The 12363-nt window shown below is 36.4% G+C and overlaps 1 protein-coding gene across 28 annotated transcripts in view; it reads left to right on the top strand.

Annotated features, from left to right (window-relative positions):
* The window catches only part of LOC137055698 (receptor-type tyrosine-protein phosphatase delta), a 633917-nt gene that overhangs the window by 105951 nt on the left and 515603 nt on the right, over window positions 1-12363 (top strand). For all 28 annotated transcript variants that reach the window (XM_067430762.1, XM_067430433.1, XM_067430164.1 and 25 more), the window contains exon 3: window positions 10175-10198. The gene's annotated coding sequence lies outside the window, so the exon portion shown is untranslated. The remainder of the gene's footprint in view (window positions 1-10174; window positions 10199-12363) is intronic.

Raw genomic sequence — 12363 nt, 5'->3', positions numbered from 1 at the left:
AATAGCTTGTGTAAGTTTAATAAGGATTAATCTTTAATTTAAACATTGAAATATGCAATTATTTTACATTTGATTACTTTATCCAATTTCTCCACCTAAAAACTAATTCAGTGGACTGTTTACATGATACGTTATATAAACCGATCTAGGGTTTACATGTGCTGACTTTCAGTCAGAATCATTTTGTGACATGTTCTGACAGTTTGGCGCATCAGAAATGTCAACACTGTCCTCTCTAGCAGCTGGAATGAGTTCCTGGTTGCCACAGCAACTCTCAACGGCCACCAGGACTTATACGGTTTTATAAAAGCTATTTATTTGTTAACTGTAATAATCATCTCAGAAAAATAAATTATTCTGTCAGGTGCAGTTGAAGTAAAAAATGCCTTGAACAAACGCTGCCAAGATGAAAAGGTTTAGCCAGGCTATATCTGTGTTATTATTCCAACATTACCTTCAGAACTTCTTACGAAATAAAAAGTTTGTTACCCCTCAGAAAATTTACTTTCCTGTCTTGTCGATTTTATAGCCTGTGTGTGAGTGCGGTGCGCGCATAAGGATCCACACTCAAAAGTAATCGGGTCAGGTCGTTTACATGGTGAATTTTTTTCGTCTGATCGGTTCATGAAAAGGTGTATCCCACCCCTCTCAAACCAATTACAATTTCATTCAGTTTGAGGGAAATTTTATTCCGACTGAGGTGTTTGTATGGTGCATTTTCATTCGGACTGGACTTTTAAACTGATTACAGTGCTCCATGAAAACCCACCTATTATTTGGGTAGCAAATAGAATTCAGATGAGCCATTTTAATCTAGATTAATTTCAAAATTAATCTAGATTAATCTAGATTAACAAATATATATATATATATATATATATATATATATATATATATATATATATATATATATATATATATATATATATATTAATGTTATGTTAATGTATTAATATATATATGCCTAATAATAATTTACTTAATTTACTTCAGGCCCAAATTATCAGTGTCACATGCCTGTCCTGTCTTGTGTGCACATGTGGGTTTTGTCATGTCTCCGGTCTACTGTCAACCCCGCCCTTCTTGTTATCTGATTATTGGTTTATTTGCCCCACCTGTTCTCCCTCATTATCTGCCTTGTTGGTTCCCTTTATTATCTTCTTGTGTTTGTCAGTCTGTGTTGGATCCTTGTGTAATGTCTGCGTCTTCCGTCCTCCCCGTGATTCTGTTGGTTTGTTTAAGTTTGTATTTATATTATTCTATTATGTGTTTTTCCCCCTCGTGGGTTTTGTTTTGAGTTTATGTTTTATTTTATAATAAATTATCATTTTCTGCACTTGAGTCCTCGCACCCTTTTCCCTTGTCTGTGACGTGACAATCAGATCATAACTACCAAAGACACCAACAGGTTCCAGGAGGCAAATAAACAGTCTGTGGCGCTCAAGCAGTTTCTCCCCCGTAGGGCCCAGGTCTCATCTTCTGTTGTGTGGGAGCAGCAGGGGCTGAGTGCAAGCTCATCACACTGGGCTCAGCAAAACCAGAGCGTTGCCACCCGCACTCCTCCTCAGAAAGGGTGGGGTGGTGGGCGGCGCCCTCAGACATTATTTTGTCATTATTTTGTCAATATTTTATAAGGCTGTGGCTAAGAAGCCCTGACGCCAGCATGCCCAGGGCTGTGAGGGCAGTGTTCACCTCAGTACACGGTGCCCGCCTGCCTTCTCTGCCCTCACAGTGTCGATTCACCAAACCCGCCCAAGTGCCGGAATGTGGAGGGCCCTCTGGGGAGGGAGGTGGGACTGTCGAGCCAGTTGTTCTCTGTCGGCCTGCAACTTTAGGGCATTGCACTCGCATTCATCAGAGCCTCGAGAGGCTGGTACCCTTGGTAGATTTTGTAGCCAATTGGGAGAATCTGCAGAAAATATCTCAATGGGTCCTGCAGATTATAAGAAGAGGGTACACCATTCAGTTCAGATGTCATCCACCTGGTTTCAATGGGATTCTGCCCACGTTGGTGGGCCCCAAGCAGGCTCTGGTGACTCAAGAAGTACAGACTCTTCTGTGAACAGAGGCTATAGAGAGGGTTCTTCTACCAGACAGAGAGTCCAGGTTTTATAGCCAGTAGTTTATCGTGCCAAAGAAGAAATCGTGATTTAATTTATCAACAAGCTCTGTTTCACCTTTGTTGCTCTGGTTGGTGGTAGCGCTATCCTATCGCTTGCAGAGGGAGTTTGAAAGACAACCGTTTATCCTGCCCTCGGATTGAGCCCTGTCTATGGTGAGTTTCCAGACCAAACATCTTGATGTGGGTCTGGCTTGTCAGGCTACAAGGGGACTGTTTTGTCAGGATAAATCTCGAAGATGCCTACGTTCATGTCTCCATTCTTCAGCAGCACAGAAAGTACATGAGGTTCACTTTCAAGGGAGATGCGCACCAATATTGAGAGCTTCCCTTTTTCTAGCTCTTTCACACTGCATGTTCACGAATTGTGTGGACATTGCGCTCGCCCCCTTGTGTAAGCAAGGGATCCACATTCTCAATTATATCATCAACTGGTTGATCCTCGGTCAGTCAGCTCGTCTGGCGGTTCAACATTGAGATGTTGTTCTCATGCACATGAGAAGGTTAGGGTTGAGGCTCAACTCCAAGAAGAGTGTTCTTTCTTCTTGCTGTTTCTTCTCTGAAGAGGATCGGGGATTTACAAGCTCTTTCTGTGGCACCCTTGTGATTGGAATTTACTCCCAGTATGGCCAATGCCTTCCTTTATCCTAGACCGGGCTATGTCCCTAAGGTTCCCATTAATACTGTGAGACCATAGTATTTCAGGCCTTCTATCCTCCACCATTTCTGATGTCAGACTAGTAAAAACTCAATCTGCTTTGCCCTGTTAATGCACTAGATGCTTATGCCCACAGAGCTGCCCTGTGGAGGAAATCAGAACAGTGGTTTGTCTCTTACAGGCTACCCTCGAGGGAGGGTCCAGCTTCAAAGCATAGGATGAGCAAGTGGGTGGTTGAGGCTATCTCACTTGCTTATTTGGTGCCCAGATAGCCTTCTCCCTTGGCTGTTTGGGCCCACTCTACTAGTAGTATGGCTGCCTCTCAGGCTTTTCTTGGCATCAATGCAACTCCTGGGGCTCAGGTACTCGCCCCCTAGTCAATATCACAAGCAATATCTGGCTCCCACTGAGACATGGGTATTGTCATTCCAAAAAAAGTGCAGTGCGAGTTACCTTGAAAGGGAACGTCTCGGTTATGATTGTAACCTTACTTCCCTTAATATGGAATGAAATGCTGCGTCACCCTGCCATACCTCCTGTATGCCCATTAGCGTCTTTATTCATCCATATTCCAGAAGCTAGAGACGTGTGTTTGCCGGTATGCTTTATAGTTTCCGGGTCTATGACGTCACCCACCTATGACGTTCTGTGTCTCTATTGGACTGATTACATGCATGCTTCATGACACTATCAGGCAGAGGTGTTCCCAAAGTGGTGACACGGCATATCGTTCCCTATTCAGGGCACTAAGGATACAGTCGTGACCAAGACGGTGTCTCATTTGTACTGCATCTGTACTACAAAAAAGTGAACTTATAAGTATACAAGTAGTTTACTATTTTACAGGTGTCATAAACTGGCTAAAAATGTATACTGTTGTCTGAGGTTAACTTATGACATTTGCATGGTTTTACATTCAAAAACAACATAATGAATAAGTAATAGGCTACGTTCTAGCCTGGTTTTGAGGCTCTGCCCTGCAACGTTTTTTATGGGCGTGCTGCACTGAAGACTTGGAAGTAGATTCCCACAGCTAGGATTGGATAAGCTTTGCATATTTAATGAGCTCCAGCTCCCTCGTCAGTGCATGTGGGAATTGTTTTGATAGCGTGGATCCGGTTTAGCTCTATGTAGGACTGTCATGTCAGTGGCACGAGTTTTCTTAGCTCCAGAATCAGGCGTTGTTCTTATTATGTTGAGGTGGTGTTTCACAACACAATGATGTCAAGGTGTGGCATATTCTGAGATCTCTCATTTGCTGGGCCTGGAGTCAATAAAAGCTTTTCTTGAACTAACAAGGAAGAAAAAAGCTCTGAAACTTACAGGATATTTATATATCACAATGACCTTGTATAATTCAAAAGCTTAAGGGAAAGTTGATTTCTCAGTTCATGACCCATTTAACAAGTAGTATTTATGTATTTGCTTGTTGTTGTTGAAAGTGCATTAAGTACATTGTTGTTGAAAGTACTAATTTAGTACTGCCCTACAAAACAAAAAGCCAGTAACTGCATTTTTGGTCAAAAATGAGTTATTATCATTTTCATGACATTTAAGGCATCCTTTGTTATGTGACAAAACATCTGATCTCAAATGTGTGTCGTTTTGGAGAAAAATGGTAGTCGTTTGTACAGTAACTGCAAAAAGCCCTAGTAAAACAAAGCATGAGTACAGTAACATCCAATACTGTATTCTTGTTATTATTTACCAAACAAAAAATAACCGTGTTGCTGTGCAGTGAAGTTACTGTTTCCATGGTGAACACACATAATATATAGAATAGAATAGAATATAACTGTCCATAAACACAGCAGTCGGTGCAAAAGTTATTCTTTAACTTGACAGTTGTCTGTTCAACTTAAAACAGTCTCTTCACGGCTGCTGTTTGAAGACTATGTCCGATGTTTAGAGAAGTTAGCAAGTTGTGAGCAAAACTGACATCTTTCTCTTTACTGTAAGCATATTCTTTCAACAAAAACAAACTTCTGCAGAGCAATTATATTTGGATTCCCCTTAATTATATTAACCTATGAAAATGTTGTCCCTCTGCATGACTGCAAGCTTCTATGTTTTATCCTATTATTGTAGGCCTAATGTAACTTATTATGAAGCCAGGCTGTGTTTTTGTGTGTTGGCTTTTCCTTCTTCATTTTCATTAACGGTGCAAAATTATTCATTTATTATTGTGTTAGTCAATATTTAGGCATTTATTAATGCCTAATTCATGCTTTATTATGTCATGGACTGAATTTAAGTTATTCCCTATACAATGAAATATTATGATATACAGACATCAATATACATATATTGATCAATGTGAAAAATATTGACCTAAAATGGTCAAATTAGTTCGGGTTTGGTATATCCATGTTCAGGAAAACAAATGGTTCCAATTATTTCAAATACAGTGTATCTAACACTCCCAGAGCCCAAGTTGTGGCAAAATAGTTTTTGGAGAATCTGTAGTTACTGCCTTTTTCCTTGGTATGGTGCCACGTTTTGGGTAAGTAATACAAAGCAAGAATGCAGTAACTGCAAAATAGGGGTAAAATATCAAATAAAAAATGAGGATTGATATGTACAAAGAATAAGCTAATATAAAGTAACAAAACAGCCACATGTCCAGTAACCTACCTACAACTACTTGGGCTGGATGACAGGATAACTTAGTCATTTTTCTCAGTTCTGCACTCTGCGTAGTTACTGCCTTTTTTCTTTGTAGGGCAGAGTAGTTGACTGCATGTACATACTATTTATAGCATTATAACATTATACTTATAGTTTGTAATTTATATATTATTTTTGCACTTTCCGTATACTATGTTCAAATGTACATCATTTTTTATACTTGAAATATACATTTAACTGTACTTTAACATTTTATTATAGCTTCATGCATCCTTTCATGCAACATTTTAAACAAAAAGTTGAGAAAATAGCATTTTGTCAAAGACTACGCCTTGATCAAAATCAGAATGATGATCAAACCTTTATCAGAGTAGATCAAGTCCATCAACATGCCCAAAGCTTCACAGCTTTTTCCTCTTCATGGCTCAACATTTTATTTGGTAACATTGGGCAGTGTTGATTTAAATGTTGTTTAATGTTTGATGATCTATTTATTTCACATTTGCTTGAGCAATCTTCTTTCACTTGTTTCAGCTTCTTCTTTACTTGTGTTTTGATCGGAGATTCTGTACTAGAAGATGTGTCACAGTGCTCCCTACCGTATAACATGGAAAACATGGATAGCTGGAAAATTCCGTCAATGGTGGGGAAAGAGTAAAGTAGATTTGGAACATATCTGCTTTATATCAATATTATAATCAATATTGTCAAACAATGTAGCCTAAGTTTAATAAGACTGTATGTAAAAGTATATTTAATAGGCTGCTTGTTGAGCTTTGAGCCCTGCACAGGCCCTGCACAATCCTATGATACACTCCTGCAGTCATTAAAATAGTTCAGCTTTGTTTGTAATGTCCAAGTAGTTCTAATTCGTTTAGTTTCTTTATTAAAGTTAATTTAGAAAATTGTTTGGATAATGTGTTTGTTTGTTAATATTTTTTAAAGTGACAACCAAGCAGACAGCGGCCGACAGTGGGAATGAGTTTAGGGGTGTAAAAAAAGTCAGGGCCCGTAGTGCTCTAAAGCATCGTCAATCTGGCAACACTGATCACACATCTACATCAACACGGAGCCTACATTTACATTCCAATAAAGGTTATTGATAACATTACTTATAGGCAACTAGTCATCATATATTCCGCTTCATGAAACATGTTAATGCTCAGCAGTACACATAATGGTATATTTCCATTGTACTAAAATGCATTCATTTTCAATGGGTATATGCAGCTGAAACAGGTAGCCAGTGACTCCCAAATTTTTCAACATTAACATTTTAATATAAAATTATAGTCATTATGGCCTTTAGAAAAATGTTTTTGAGGAGGTGGGGTAGTGCACTATAGGCCCCTGTGGTGTGGCCTAAGCTTTTGTCTTTAATGGCATTTTTTCCCCTTACATTACTTTTACTTTTATACTTTAAGTAGTTTTGAAACCAGTACTTTTACACTTTTACTTAAATAAAAAGCTTGAGTTGATACTTTAACTTCTACAGAAGTATTTTTGAACCCTAGTATCTATACTTCCACTTGAGTAATGAATGCAAGTACTTTTGACACCTCTGGGGACAAGTAAGAGAAGATATTTGTAGTTTATTTGATTTAAGATTACAAGGAACATAAATAAAATAAAAATAAAAACATGATGTGCACAGATGAATATTGCACTGCTATATTCCATAAAAAAATAAATTTAAAAAAAGTCAGTTTTGACTTTAAACTATTAAAGTTCACTGTCCTGGTAATGAGTAATCTACTCACCCAGTAACTCCAACTCAGACTAACACAAGTGAATGAAGAGATTATTTAGTCTCTTTTGGGCCATTTTTTTTTTTTTTTTTTTTTGCTTTGGAGGACAAGTTCTTCTTTGAGTTGTTTTTAATGAGGCAACTTTTTGCAATTTCATCCCCACAACATCTCCGCATACAGCTGGGTCACACACACACACACACACACACACACACACACACACACACACACACACACACACACACACACACACACACACACACACACACACACACACACACACACACACACACACACACACACACACACACACACACACACTGATCCATAAGCAGGTAAAACGAGCAGCAGAAGTGAGTCAGTGAGTCACAGGCTTTACCTCCACACTCATTTATTAACGCTGATAGTTTGACTTGACTCTTTTTGCTTACATGTATTTTCCAGCAGTTCTGAGTGAGGGGAAATATAAGCTTTATGTTTACCACGTCTCATTTGGATAATGTGTCATATAAATGCTAAGCTCAGGGATTTCGGCTTCTCTGCTGTATTAATGTTTGATCCGTCTCTTACTGTGTTATGAAGTTCTGCACCATTTTAAACATGATGCAAATGAACAGCATCAGAATATTAGTTCTGAAAATCTTTTTTTATTATTTCTCTCTCTCTCTCTCTCTCTCTCTCTCTCTCTCTCTCTCTCTCTCTCTCTCTCTCTCTCTCTCTCTCTCTCTCTCTCTCTCTCTCTCTCTTTATTTGTAGTTTGTGGTTTGGAGTTGGTCCAACAGCCATCTTGGCTCATATACGGTTAAAGGCAGCTGGTTTAGTTAACGGTCTGCTGGTCAGGTTAAAGTGAAACATGCGCTGAGGGAACGCTGGCTGTCACATGCTAATTGAAACACAATCACAGCAGACGTGTACTTAATCGGCGCTAGATGAGACTCGCAACCAAACAGCACTGAGCGTAACGCGACTGCACTCAGATTATTGTTCTCATGTGATGCGTGTTCAATAAACTCTTCACAGTTGAATTGAATGTGCAATTCTAGAAGAATGATTCACTGAAAAACATCCAAAATTGATTGTGCTAAATGTGCAGCTAACTAAGAGTAAGGCTAGAAGAATCAAGTGGCTGTTTTGTACCAAAAAAAAAAGGAAAAAAGAAAAAGAAAAAAACTCTTTATAATAAAACATTAGCATTACTTTGCAAACTTCATGTGATCTACTCTCCTTAATTCCAGTAACGCAATCAGTAAAACGTATGTATGGCTAATAGAGCACTGTTTTGTCATGATCAACACAGCTTTGAATCTGCCTTTTGAAATGCTTGCTCTTTTCTTTTTTCTCATCACAAATCACATTGGAAAGGCAGTTATTTAAAAAAAAAATATATATAATAATAATTACTGTTCTAAAGGTGGAAATAAAGTTCCAAACAAAATGTTTAACAATAATTAAAGCATGTATTGGGTATAGCTAGAGAAAGGTGTAAGGAGGGTTTTTATTGTCCCTTTAAAGCGGAATTCCATTTTATAAATTAACTAAAGATTATAATTTACACTATTATTATTGCGTCCTGTTGATATACAAGAATACTGAGGTGCAAATAGTATGTATCTGCCAAAATAAATGATAAATTACATGTAATTACTATTTATATGTCAAAGAACTTTTACCTTTATATGGTATAAATATAATATATCACTATTTTCACTGAGTAAAGAATGTACAGTTATTTGCACTTAGTGTAAATATCATCTATCGCTAAGAAAATATTTTATTCACTATTTTTTTATTTATATACATATATTGCTATTTCCACTGCAAACAGCCACTGGCTTAATTTAATGTCAGCCCCAAAATGAACATCCCTATTTAAAAGAGAATATAGGAAATATAAAGTCTAATGGGATTAGAGAGAGTAATAGATTAAATCAGTAACAAAGTTTTCGGGGTTTCTTCATGGTCATTCGTTCTAGATTGTTCTGCCTGTATCAGTGATTTATTCATAAAATATTATAAAATAAGTAATTGATTTTGTTTGATAGTTTCCCCTACAAAAAAAAATGTAAAATGCAATTGTTCCATACAATCTGACAATCAACATTTTCAATTTTGGTATTTTCAGGGAACTGTCATTAATTGATGCTCATTCAGATGTATTTGTGTGGACATGTGTATTTGTGTTTGACGGGTCACATGTTTGTTTCATGTATTGGTGTAAATCCACGTCTTTCTTTAGAGGTCACAGGTAAAATAATTCAGAAAGGAGCTTGGCATGAAGGTGAAAATGAGAAACAAGGATTTTCTTTTTCTTTTGAGTGTGTTTTTAAGGGATAATCTGATTATGGAATCTTTGTTCTTGAGCTCCGAGTCTCTGCGGAACCTTCAAACATGAGTGACATGAAGAGAAATCTCACATTTATTTTTCGCAAGCACCTGAATGAATACATAGTACCTTCTTTCTCACACACACATACAGATTTAGCAGCTTAGACTTGGATATGACTGGGACCTTTTTACTGGTCATTTTTTGCCTTTGTTTTAGCTAACAGTAATAACCCTTAAAATACACCTAAACTAATGTGTGTGAAGGATTTTCTCCCAGGATGTCATTATGGTGAAGCTGCTCTCTGGCCTCCTTACGTAATGAGTCTAGAGTGACCTATTAAATATCTGCTCAGACACACACAAACACATTCACTCGCTCTCATTGTGTTTGAGTCTGGTTTCCTCTTTTTGTCGTTCTTAAGAATTGAACAGTGGCATTCCAAAATGAGACATAAATCGAGCTCAAAATGAGTAGTTAGAGCAATGTAAGTCTCCCAGAGACTCTGACAAATATTAATGTAACTTGAGCAAATGCCGAAACAGAGAGAAAGATAAATGAGGTTTTGTAGGTTCAGGAGCGTTTGTGTTCTTACAGGCTGTGGTCATTATTCACAATATTCCCTTGTTTACTTGCTCATTTGCTGACATTTCTTTCTTTTTCTTTCTTTCTCCCCTTCTCTCTTTATTTGCTTGCAGATGTGACCAAGAGTTTTCAAAAAGGTAAGACATGGTGTTCGTTACATTCATTCTGCTGAATATGAATGACATAATCATTAAACACTAAATGCAGTTGTATGCTACACAGGGATGACACTTATGATTGGCAAATGTGACCGTTTTCTCTCAAATTTTGCTCCTCAAAGCTGCTACTGAACAGTGAAATAACAAGAAAACAAATACATAAATATTAATTTCATTGACGGTTTTAATTAAAAAATAGTCCCACTTAATATTAGGTGTCTAACTACTATTTAAATAAATAATTTTATACAATGCACTTATGCAAGTTTTTACATTCTACTCATGCTATAAGAGCTATAATTAATTTATGTAATTACACTGTTGAACCTTACCTTACAACTTAACCCAAGCCGTAAACATACCGATAGCACCTAGCCTTCCTTTACCTTACCTGTATCCAAACGTGGACAAAGTACACAATTTCATTACTTGAGTAAAAGTAAAAGTACTGCTGGTCAAATATTACTCTGTTACAAATTAAAGTTATAAAAACAGATTTTTACTTAATTTAAAGTACAGAAGTATTTGTTTTCAAAAGTACTTAAGTATCAAAAGTAAATTTCCTTTTTTATGTCAACGCATAATTTTATTATTTTTGTATAAATGCACACTATGCCATTATGGTTTAAGCCAGCCATTGATGCTTCATCTTCATCTTCAATACTTGTATAAAAGTTACAAAGCTCTTTACAAAGCTGCTGTCACTTTAAGGCCGAATGCACGGATCCAATACACTAATACACATCTGATATTCTCCCAACTGTTTACGTTATTTTAAGACATAATCAACTTTGTTTATGTAAATACTTATTTTGTGTGATATATTTTATGTGATATTTTTCTTTCAAATGTAGTGAAGTTAAAGTCATAAGTTTCCAGAAAAAAGAATAATCACATACAGATACTTAAGTACAGTACTCAAGTAAATGTACTCAGTTACTGTCCAACTCTGCCTGTATCCTACCCATATTTGCCACACACACACACACACACACACACACACACACACACACACACACACACACACACACACACACACACACACACACACACACACACACACACAAATACACCTGTTATGTTTCGGGAGTACTTCAATGTAACTTTGGAAAAGGTGTAGCATTCTCATATTTTGCTCATGAAAATAGGTAAATGATTATTTAGAGACTGGTATTACACAATAGTCTATCTGTAGTCTAGCTTCTCACGATAGTCTTAAGTTGAAAGTAAACTATTACTTAAAGTATCCGTGTACGCGAGTGTATGCGCACAGTTGAGCAGTTTTGAGCAATCTCTCGCCACCAGTTACAACCCATGTCTATACTGCAAAAACATGAAATGTGCATGTGTTACCTGTGCGTACAAAGTATGCATGGTTGCAAAAATCTGGTGGTGCATGTACAGTACACGCATACTCATCTGATGATGAAATTTGCATCACTCACACTATACGTTGAATTATACTTTGCACTTTATGGTTATGTAGAATAATTTTAACTGGTTACAAAAGATAGGTATTTTAGGCATTTGAAATAAAAAATGACAGTGATTTTTATATCCAGATTGTTTTGTTTCCTATCACCGACAGAAGTATTGATTATTTTTTTTATTAAATTAAATAATAATAATAATAATAATAATAATAATAATAATAATAATAATAATAATAATAATAATAATAATAATAATGGAAACATGTATGTGTGGTTCAGTTAAAGAGACAAAGATGGCAATATCTGAAATTCTTGTCATCTGAAATACTTTACATTTTTGGTCCCTATGAGGAAAAAATATATATTAATGATATTAAGTGTTTGTTTTTTTTTAATATAATTTATAAAATGTTTTATTAAATATATATATAGAATATATAGTTTGTACAGTATCATTATTTCCAATAAATGCTCCCCGAAAACTTGAACTTGTGTGTTCATCTCAGGTGGGATAGACACAAACTCTCTTCTTTCACTGCTGGCATTTTGCAGCTCTGTGAATTTTATTAAAATGTAAATATGTACGAAACAATTATTATAAAGTAATGCATTGTAAATTAATCTTTATTTTCACATTCAAATATGTCCAGGAAATAGTTTATTAATCAAAAGAATGATTTCTCAGTGGAGTATGGATATTTGGGCAAGCCG

Source organism: Pseudorasbora parva, chromosome 1, assembly GCF_024679245.1.
Source record: "Pseudorasbora parva isolate DD20220531a chromosome 1, ASM2467924v1, whole genome shotgun sequence".
Taxonomy (NCBI): Eukaryota; Metazoa; Chordata; class Actinopteri; order Cypriniformes; family Gobionidae; genus Pseudorasbora; species Pseudorasbora parva.
The sequence above is the reverse complement of the archived record's forward strand: the minus strand, read 5'-3'. Positions and strand labels throughout refer to the sequence as shown.